Source organism: Aegilops tauschii, chromosome 6, assembly GCF_002575655.3.
Source record: "Aegilops tauschii subsp. strangulata cultivar AL8/78 chromosome 6, Aet v6.0, whole genome shotgun sequence".
NCBI lineage: Eukaryota > Viridiplantae > Streptophyta > Magnoliopsida > Poales > Poaceae > Aegilops > Aegilops tauschii.
The window spans coordinates 435,562,213-435,573,017 of NC_053040.3; positions in this window are offsets into that span (position 1 = coordinate 435,562,213).

Below are 10,805 nucleotides of genomic sequence, written 5' to 3' on the forward strand. Positions count from 1 at the left end.
TGATGCGAGACGGTTATTCATTTAAATCAGAGAATAATGGTTGTTCTATTTATATGAGTAATATCTTTTATGGTTATGCACCCTTGATGAGTGGTCTATTTTTACTGAATCTCGATAGTAGTGATACACATATTCATAGTATTGAAGCCAAAAGATATAAGTTTAATAATGATAGTGCAACTTATTTGTGGCACTGCCATTTAGGTCATATTGGTGTAAAGCGCATGAAGAAACTCCATGCTGATGGAATTTTGGAATCACTTGATGCTTGCGAACCATGCCTCATGGGCAAGATGACTAAGACTCCGTTCTTCGAAACAATGGAGCGAGCAACAGACTTGTTGGAAATAATACATACTGATGTATGCGGTCCGATGAATGTTGATGCTCGCAGCGGGTATCGTTATTTTCTGACCTTCATAGATGATTTGAGAAGATATGGGTATATCTACTTGATGAAACATAAGTCTGAAACATTTGAAAAGTTCAATGAATTTCAGAGTGAAGTGCAAAATCATCGTAACAAGATAATAAAGTTTCTATGATCTAATCATGGAGGTGAATATTTGAGTTACGTGTTTGGTCTTCACTTGAAACAATGCGGAATAGTTTCGCAACTCACGCCACCCGGAACACCACAGCGTAATGGTGTGCCGAATGTCGTAACCGCACTTTATTAGATATGGTGTGATCTATGATGTCTCTTACTGACTTACCGCTATCGTTTTGGGGTTATGCTTTAGAGACGGCTGCATTCACGTTAAATAGGGGACCATCTAAATCCGTTAAGACGACACCATATGAACTATGGTTTGGCAAGAAACCCAAGTTGCCATTTCTTAAAGTTATGGGCTGCGATGCTTATGTGAAAAAGCTTCAACCTGATAAGCTGAAACCCAAATCAGAGAAATGTGTCTTCATAGGATACCCAAAGGAGACTGTTGGGTACACCTTCTATCACAGATCCGAAGGCAAGATATTCGTTGCTAAGAATGGATCCTTTCTAGAGAAGGAGTTTCTCTCGAAAGAAGTGAGTGGGAGGAAAGTAGAACTTGATGAGGTAACTGTACCTGCTCCCTTATTGGAAAGTAGTTCATCACAGAAATCAGTTCCAGTGATTCCTACACCAATTAGTGAGGAAGCTAATGATGATGATCATGAAACTTCTAATCAAGTTACTACCGAACCTCGTAGGTCAACCAGAGTAAGATCCGCACCAGAGTGGTACGGTAACCCTGTTCTGGAGGTCATGTTACTTGACCATGACGAACCTACGGACTATGAGGAAGCGATGATGAGCCCAGATTCCGCGAAATGTCTTGAGGCCATGAAATATGAGATGGGATCCATGTATGAGAACAAAGTATGGACTTTGGTTGACTTGCCCGATGATCGGCAAGCCATAGAGAATAAATGGATCTTCAAGAAGAAGACTGGCGTTGACGGTAATGTTACTGTCTACAAAGGTTGACTTGTTGCAAAAGGTTTTCGACAAGTTCAAGGAGTTGAGTACGATGTGACCTTCTCACCCGTAGCGATGCTTAAGTCCGTCTGAATCATGTTAGCAATTGCCGCATTTTATGATTATGAAATTTGGCAAATGGATGTCAAAATTGCATCCCTGAATGGATTTCTGGAAGAAGAGTTGTATATGATGCAACTAGAAGGTTTTGTCGATCCAAAGGATGCTAACAAAGTGTGCAAGCTCCAGCGATCCATTTATGGAATGGTGCAAGCATCTCGGAGTTGGAATAAACGTTTTGATAGTGTGATCAAAGCATATGGTTTTATACAGATTTTGGAGAAGCCTGTATTTACAAGAAAGTGAGTGGGAGCTCTGTAGCATTTCTAATATTATATGTGGATGACATATTGTTGATTGGAAATGATATAGAATTTCTGGATAGCATAAAAGGATACTTGAATAAGAGTTTTTCTATGAAACACCTCGGTGAAGCTGCTTATATATTGGGCATCAAGATCTATAGAGATAGATCAAGAAGCTTAATTGGACTTTCACAAAGCACATACCTTGATAAAGTTTTGAAGAAGTTCAAAATGGATCAAGCAAAGAAAGGGTTCTTGCCTGTGTTACAAGGTGTGAAGTTGAGTCAGACTCAATGCCCGACCACTGCAGAAGATAGAGAGAAAATGAAAGTCATTCCCTATGCTTTAGCCATAGGTTCTATCATGTATGCAATGCTGTGTACCAGACCTGATGTGTGCCTTGCTATTAGTTTAGCCGGGTGGTACCAAAGTAATCCATGAGTGGATCACTGGACAGCGGTCAAGAACATCCTGAAATACCTGAAAAGGACTAAGGATATGTTTCTCGTTTATGGAGGTGATAAAGAGCTCGTCATAAATGGTTACATCGATGCAAGCTTTGACACTGATCCGGATGACTCTAAGTGACAAACCGGATATGTATTTATATTAAATGGTGGAGCTGTAAGTTGGTGCAGTTCCAAGCAGAGCGTCGTGGCGGGATCTACGTGTGAAGCGGAATACATAGCTGCTTCGGAAGCAGCAAATGAAGGAGTCTGGATGAAGGAGCTCATATCCGATCTAGGTGTCATACCTAGTGCATCGGGTCCAATGAAAATCTTTTGTGTCAATACTGGTGCAATTGCCTTGGCAAAGGAATCCAGATTTCACAAGAGAACCAAGCACATCAGAGACGCTTCAATTGCATCCGCGATCAAGTCAAGGAGGGAGACATAGAGATTTGCAAGATACATATGGATCTCAGTGTTGCAAACCCGTTGGCTAAGCCTCTCTCACGAGCAAAACATGATCAACACCAAGACTCCATGGGTGTTAGAATCATTACTATGAAATCTAGATTATTGACTCTAGTGCAAGTGGGAGACTGAAGGAAATGTGCCCTATAGGCAATAATAAAGTTGTTATTTTATATTTCCTTATATCATGATAGATGTTTATTATTCATGCTAGAATTGTATTAACCGCAAACTTAGTACATGTGTGAATACATAGACAAACAGAGTGTCCCTAGTATGCCTCTACTAGACTAGCTCGTTAATCAAAGATGGTTAAGTTTCCTAGCCATAGACATGTGTTATCATTTGATGAATGGGATCACATCATTAGAGGATGATGTGATGGACATGACCATCCGTTAGCTTAGCACTATGATCGTTTAGTTTATTGATATTGCTTTCTTCATGACTTATACATGTTCCTATGACTATGAGATTATGCAACTCCCGAACACCGAAGGAACACTTAGTGTGCTATCAAATGTCACAACGTAATTGGGTGATTATAAAGATGCTCTACAGGTGTCTCCGATGGTGTTTGTTGAGTTGGCATAGATCGAGATTAGGATTTGTCACTCCGATTGTTGGAGAGGTATCTCTGGGCCCTCTCGGTAATGCACATCACTATAAGCCTTGCAAGCAATGTGACTAAAGAGTTAGTTGCGGGATGATGCATTATGGAACGAGTAAAGAGACTTTCCGGTAACGAGATTGAACTAGGTATGATGATTCCGATGATCGAATCTCCAGCAAGTAACATACCGATGACAAAGGGAACAACATATGTTGTTGTGCGGTTTGACCGATAAAGATCTTCGTAGAATATGTAGGAGCCAACATGAGCATCCAGGTTCCGCTATTGTTTATGGACCGGAGATGTGTCTCGGTCATGTCTATATAGTTCTCGAACCCGTAGGGTCCACACGCTTAATGTTCGATGACGATTCATATTATGAGTTTATGTGATTAGATGTACCGAAGGTTGTTCGGAGTCCTGGATGAGATCACGGACATGAAGAGGAGTCTCGAAATGGTCGAGACATAAAGATTCATATATTTGAAGGCTACATTCGGATACCGGACTGGTTCGGGTCATTTCCGATAAGTTTCGGAGTACCGGGGGTTACAAGAACCCCCCCGGGAAGTTAGTGGGCCTCATGGGCCTAGTGGTGGAAGAGAGGAGGAAGGTGAAGGTGTGGCGCGTGCCCCCTAGCCCAAACCGAATTGGACTAGGGCTAGGGGGGTCGGCCCCCCTTTTCCTTCTCTTCTTCCTCTCCTTCCTTCTTCTCCTACTTGGACTAGGAAAGGGGGAACCTACTCCTACTAGGAGTAGGAATCCCCCCTTGGGGGCACCCCTTGTGGCCGGTCCTCCTCCTCCCCTCCTTTATATATGGGGGAAGGGGGCACCCCATAGACATAAGTTGATCTTTAGCCATGTGCGGTGCCCCCCTCCATAGTTTTCCACCTCGGTCATATTGTCGTAGTGCTTAGGCGAAGCCCTGCGTCGGTAACTTCATCATCACCGTCACCACGCCGCCTTGCCAACGAAACTCTCCCTTGGCCTCAGCTGGATCTAGAGTTCGAGGGACGTCACCGAGCTGAACGTGTGCAGATTGCGGAGGTGCCATGCGTTTTGTACTTGATCGGTTGGATCGCGAAGACGTTCGACTACATCAACCGCGTTACTAAATGCTTCCGCTTTCGGTCTACGAGGGTACGTGGACACACTCTCCCCGCTCGTTGCTATGCTTCTCCTAGATAGATCTTGCGTGATCGTAGGATTTTTTTCAAATACTACGTTCCCCAACAGTCCACATACCCTCGTAGATCGAAAGCGGAAGCGTTTAGTAACGCGGTTGATGTACTCGAACGTCTTCGCGATCCAACCGATCCAAATACCGAATGTACGACACCTCCGCATTCAGGACACGTTCAGCTCGATGACGTCCCTCGTTCTCTTGATCCAATTGAGGACGAGGGTGAGTTCTGTCAGCACGACGGCGTGGCGACGGTGATGATGATGTTACCGGCGCAGGGCTTCGCCTAAGCACTACGGCGATATGATCGAGGTGTGTAACTGCGGAGGGGGGCACCGCACACGGTTAAGAGAAACTTGTGTGTTCTAGGGTGCCCCCTTGCCCCCGTATATAATGGAGGGATGGGGAGGCCGTCCGGCCCTAGGGGCGCGCCCAAGGAGAGGGAGTCCTACTAGGACTACTAGTCCTAGTAGGATTCCTCCACAAGGACGAGAGGGGGAAGGAAGGAGAGGGAGAGGGAGTAGGAAAGGGGGCGCCGCCCCCTTCCCTTGTCCAATTCGGACTGCTAAGGGGGGGAGCGGCCTGCCTTGGCGGCCCTCCTCTCTCTCCAATAAGGCCCATGGTGGCCCATTAGTTCCCCCGGAGGGTTCCGGTAACCCCTCCAGCACTCCGTTTTTACCCGAAACTATCCGTAAACACTTCCGCTGTCCGAATAACATGGTCCAATATATCAATCTTTATGTCTCGACCATTTCGAGACTCCTCGTCACGTCCGTGATCTCATCCGGGATTCCGAAGAAACTTCGGTCATCAAAACACATAACTCATAATATAAATCGTCATCGAACGTTAAGCGTGCGGACCCTACGGGTTCGAGAACTATGTAGACATGACCGAGACACATCTCCGGTCAATAACCAATAGCGGAACCTGGATGCTCATATTGGCTCCTACATATTCTACAAAGATCTTTATCGGTCAAACCGCATAACAACATACGTTGTTCCCTTTGTCATCGGTATGTTACTTGCCCGAGATTCGACCATCGGTATCATCATACCTAGTTCAATCTCATTATTGGCAAGTCTCTTTACTCGTACCATAATACTTCATCCCGCAACTAACTCATTACTCACATTGCTTGCAAGGCTTATAGTGATGAGCTTACCGAGAGGGCCCAGAGATACCTCTCCGAAACACGGAGTGACAAATCCAAATCTCGATCTATGCCAACCCAACAAATACCTTCGGAGACACCTGTAGAGCATCTTTATAATAACCCATTTACGTTGTGACATTTGATAGCACACAAAGTGTTCCGCCGGTATTCGGGAGTTGCATAATCTCATAGTCTGAGGAACATGTATAAGTCATGAAGAAAGCAGTAGCAATGAAACTGTAACGATCATAATGCTAAGCTATCGAATGGGTCTTGTCCATCACATCATTCTCCTAATGATGTGATCCCGTTCATCAAATGACAAAACATGTCTATGGTTAGGAAACATAACCATCTTTGATAAACGAGCTAGTCAAGTAGAGGCATACTAGACACTTATGTTTTGTCTATGTATTCACACATGTACTAAGTTTCCGGTTAATACAATTCTAGCATGAATAATAAACATTTATCATGAATTAAGGAAATAAATAATAACTTTATTATTGCCTCTAGGGCATATTTACTTCAGTCTCCCACTTGCACTAGAGTCAATAATCTTGATTACAAAGTAATTATTCTAACACCCTTGGAGTTTTGGTGCTGATCATGTTTTGCTCGTGGAAGAGCTTTAGTCAACGGGTCTGCAACATTCAGATCCGTATGTATCTTGCAAATCACTATGTCCCCTTCCGACACTTGATGACGGATGGAATTGAAGCGTCTCTTGATGTGCTTGGTTCTCTTGTGAAATCTGAATTCCTTTGCCAAGGCAATTGCACCAGCATTGTCACAAAAGATTTTCATTGGACCTAATGCACTAGGTATGACACCTAGATCGGATATGAACTCCTTCATCCAAACTCCTTCATTTGCTGCTTCTGAAGAAGCTATGTACTTTGCTTCACATGTAGATCCCGCCACGACGCTTTGCTTGGAACTGCACCAATTGACAGCTCCACCATTCAATAAAAATACGTATCCGGATTGTGACTTAGAGTCATCCGGATCAGTGTCAAAGCTTGCATTGACGTAACCATTTACGACGAGCTCTTTGTCACCTCCATAAACGAGAAACATACCTTAGTCCTTTTCAGGTATTTCAGGATGTTCTTGACCGCTGTCTAGTGCTCCACTCCGGGATTACTTGGGTACCTCCCTGCTATACTTATAGCAAGGCACACATCAGGTCTGGTACACAGCATTGCATACATGATAGAACCTATGGCTGAAGCATAGGTAATGACTTTCATTTTCTCTCTATCTTCTACAGTGGTCGGGCATTGAGTCTGACTCAATTTCACACCTTGTAACACAGGCATGAACCCTTTCTTTGACTGATCCATTTTGAACTTCTTCAAAACTTTATCAAGGTATGTGCTTTGTGAAAGCCCAATTAAGCATCTTGATCTATCCCTATAGATCTTGATGCCCAATATGTAAGCAGCTTCACCGAGGTCTTTCATAGAAAAACTCTTATTCAAGTATCCTTTTATGCTATCCAAAAATTCTATATCATTTCCAATCAACAATATGTCATCCACATATAATATTAGAAATGCTACAGACCTCCCACTCACTTTCTTGTAAATACAGGCTTCTCCAAAAGTCTGTATAAAGCCATATGCTTTGATCACACTTTCAAAACATTTATTCCAACTCTGAGAGGCTTGCACTAGTCCATAAATAGATCGCTGGAGCTTGCACACTTTGTTAGCACCCTTTGGATCGACAAAACCTTCTGGTTGCATCATATACAACTCTTCTTCCAGAAATCGATTCAGGAATGCAGTTTTGACATCCATTTGCCAAATTTCATAATCATAAAATGCGGCAATTGCTAACATGATTTGGACAGACTTAACTATCGCTACGGGTGAGAAAGTCTCATCGTAGTCAACTCCTTGAACTTGTCGAAAATCTTTTGCAACAAGTCGAGCTTTGTAGACAGTAACATTACCGTCAGCGTCAGTCTTCTTCTTGAAGATCCATTTATTTTCTATGGCTTGCCGATCATCGGGCAAATCCGCCAAAGTCCACACTTTGTTCTCATACCTGGATCCCATCTCAGATTTCATGGACTCAAGCCATTTCACGGAATCTGGGCTCATCATCCTTCCTCATAGTTCAAAGGTTCACCATGGTCTAGCAACAAGACTTACAGAACAGGATTACCATACCACTCTGGTGCGGATCGTACTCTGGAAGACCTATGAGGTTCTGTAGTAACTTGATGTGAAATTTCATGATCATCATCATTTGCTTCCTCACTAATTGGTGTAGGAATCACTGGAATTGATTTATGTGATAAAATACTTTCCAATTCGGGAGAAGGTACAATTACCTCATCAAGTTCTACTTTCTTCCCACTCACTTCTTTCAAGAGAAACTCCTTCTCTAGAAAGGATCCATTCTTAGAAACGAATATTTTGCCTTCGGATCTATGATAGAAGGTGTACCCAAAATTTTCCTTTGGGTATCCTATGAAGACGCACTTCTCTGGTCTGGGTTCGAGCTTATCAGGTTGAAGCTTTTTCACATAAGCATCGTGTTGGAAATATGCCCTAGAGGCAATAATAAAATGGTTATTATTGTATTTCCTTGTTCATGATAATTGTCTATTGTTCATGTTATAATTGTATTAACTGGAAACCGTAATACATGTGTGAATACATAGACCACAACATGTCCCTAGTAAGCCTCTAGTTGACTAGCTCGATCAATAGATGGTTATGGTTTCCTGACCATGGACATTGGATGTCATTGATAACGGGATCACATCATTAGGAGAATGATGTGATGGACAAGACCCAATCCTAAGCATATCACAAGATCGTGTAGTTCGTTTGCTAAGAGCTTTTCTAATGTCAAGTATCATTTCCTTAGACCATGAGATTTTGCAACTCCTGAATACCGTAGGAATGCTTTGGGTGTACCAAACGTCACAACGTAACTGGGTGGCTATAAAGGTGCATTACAGGTATGTCCGAAAGTGTCTGTTGGGTTGGCACGAATCGAGACTGGGATTTGTCACTCCGTATGACGGAGAGGTATCTCCGGGCCCACTCGGTAATGCATCATCATAATGAGCTCAATGTGACTAAGGAGTTAGTCACGAGATCACACATTACGGAACGAGTAAAGAGACTTGCCGGTAACGAGATTGAACGAGGTATTGGGATACCGACGATCGAATCTCGGGCAAGTAACATACCGATGGACAAAGGGAATTGTATACGGGATTGATTGAATCCCCGACATCGTGGTTCATCCGATGAGATCATAGTGGAACATGTGGGAGCCAATATGGGTATCCAGATCCCGCTATTGGTTATTGAACGGAGAGGTGTCTCGATCATGTCTGCATGGTTCCCGAACCCGTAGGGTCTACACACTTAAGGTTCGGTGACGCTAGAGTTGTTATGGGAAATAGTATGTGGTTACCGGAGGTTGTTCGGAGTCCCGGATGAGATCCCGGACGTCACGAGGAGTTCCGGAATGGTCCGGAGATGAAGATTTATATATGGGAAGTCCTTATTCGGTCGCCGGAAGTCTTCGGGGGTATATCGGTATTGTACCGGGACCACCGAAAGGGTTTTGGAGGTCCACCGGGAGGGTCCACCTACCCCGGAGGGCCCTATGGGCTGAATATAGAGGGGAACCAGCCCCTAGGTGGGCTGGGCGCCAAACTCCCCTAGGGCCCATGCGCCTAGGGTTTGGGGGAAACCCTAAAGGGGGCGCCCCCCTTGGCTTGGGGGGACAAGCCTCCCCCCTTGGCCGCCGTCCCCCTCTAGATCCATCTGGAGGGGGCCGGCCCCCCTCTCCCTTGCCCCTATAAATAGAGGGGGTGGGAGGGCAGCCGCACCCCTGGCAAGGCGCAACCCTCTCTTCCTCCAACTCCTCCTCCTCCTCCTCCGTAGTGCTTAGCGAAGCTCTGCCGGAGAACCACGAGCTCGATTGCCACCATGCCGTCATGCTGCTGGAGTTCTCCCTCAACTTCTCCTATCCCCTTGCTGGATCAAGAAGGAGGAGACGTCCCCGGGCTGTACGGGTGTTGAACGCAGAGGCGCCGTCCGTTCGGCGAGATCGGATCTTCCGCGATTTGAATCGCCGCGAGTACGACTCCATCAACCGCGTTCTTGTAACGCTTCCGCTTAGCGATCTTCAAGGGTATGAAGATGCACTCCCTCTCTCTCGTTGCTAGCATCTCCTAGATTGATCTTGGTGACACGTAGGAAAATTTTGAATTATTGCTACGTTCCCCAACAGTGGCATCATGAGCTAGGTCTATGCGTGGATTCTATGCACGAGTAGAACACAAAGTAGTTGTGGGCGATGATTTGTCCAATTTGCTTGCCGTTACTAGTCTTATCTTGATTTGGTGGCATTGTGGGATGAAGCGGCCTGGACCGACTTTACACGTACACTTACGTGAGACAGGTTCCACCGACTGACATGCACTTGATGCATAAGGTGGCTAGCGGGTGTCTGTCTCTCCCACTTTAGTCGGATCGGATTCGATGAAGAGGGTCCTTATGAAGGGTAAATAGCAATTGGCATATCACCGTTGTGGCTTTTGCGTAGGTAAGAAACGTTCTTTCTAGAAACCCATAGCAGCCACGTAAAACATGCAACAACAATTAGAGGACGTCTAACTTGTTTTTGCAGGGTATGCTATGTGATGTGATACGGCCAAAAGGATGTGATGAATTATATATATGTGATGTATGAGACTGATCATGTTCTTGTAATAGGAATCACGACTTGCATGTCGATGAGTATGACAACCGGCAGGATCCATAGGAGTTGTCTTAATTTATTGTATGACCTGCGTGTTAATGAAAAACGCCATGTAATTACTTTACTTTATTGCTAACCGTTAGCCATAGTAGTAGAAGTAATAGTTGGCGAGACAACTTCATGAAGACACGATGATGGAGATCATGGTGTCATGCCGGTGACGAAGGTGATCATGCCGCGCCTCGAAGATGGAGATCAAAGGCGCAAGATGATATTGGCCATATCATGTCACTTTATGATTTGCATGTGATGTTTGTCATGTTTACATCTTATATGCTTAGAACGACAGTAGCATAAATAAGATGA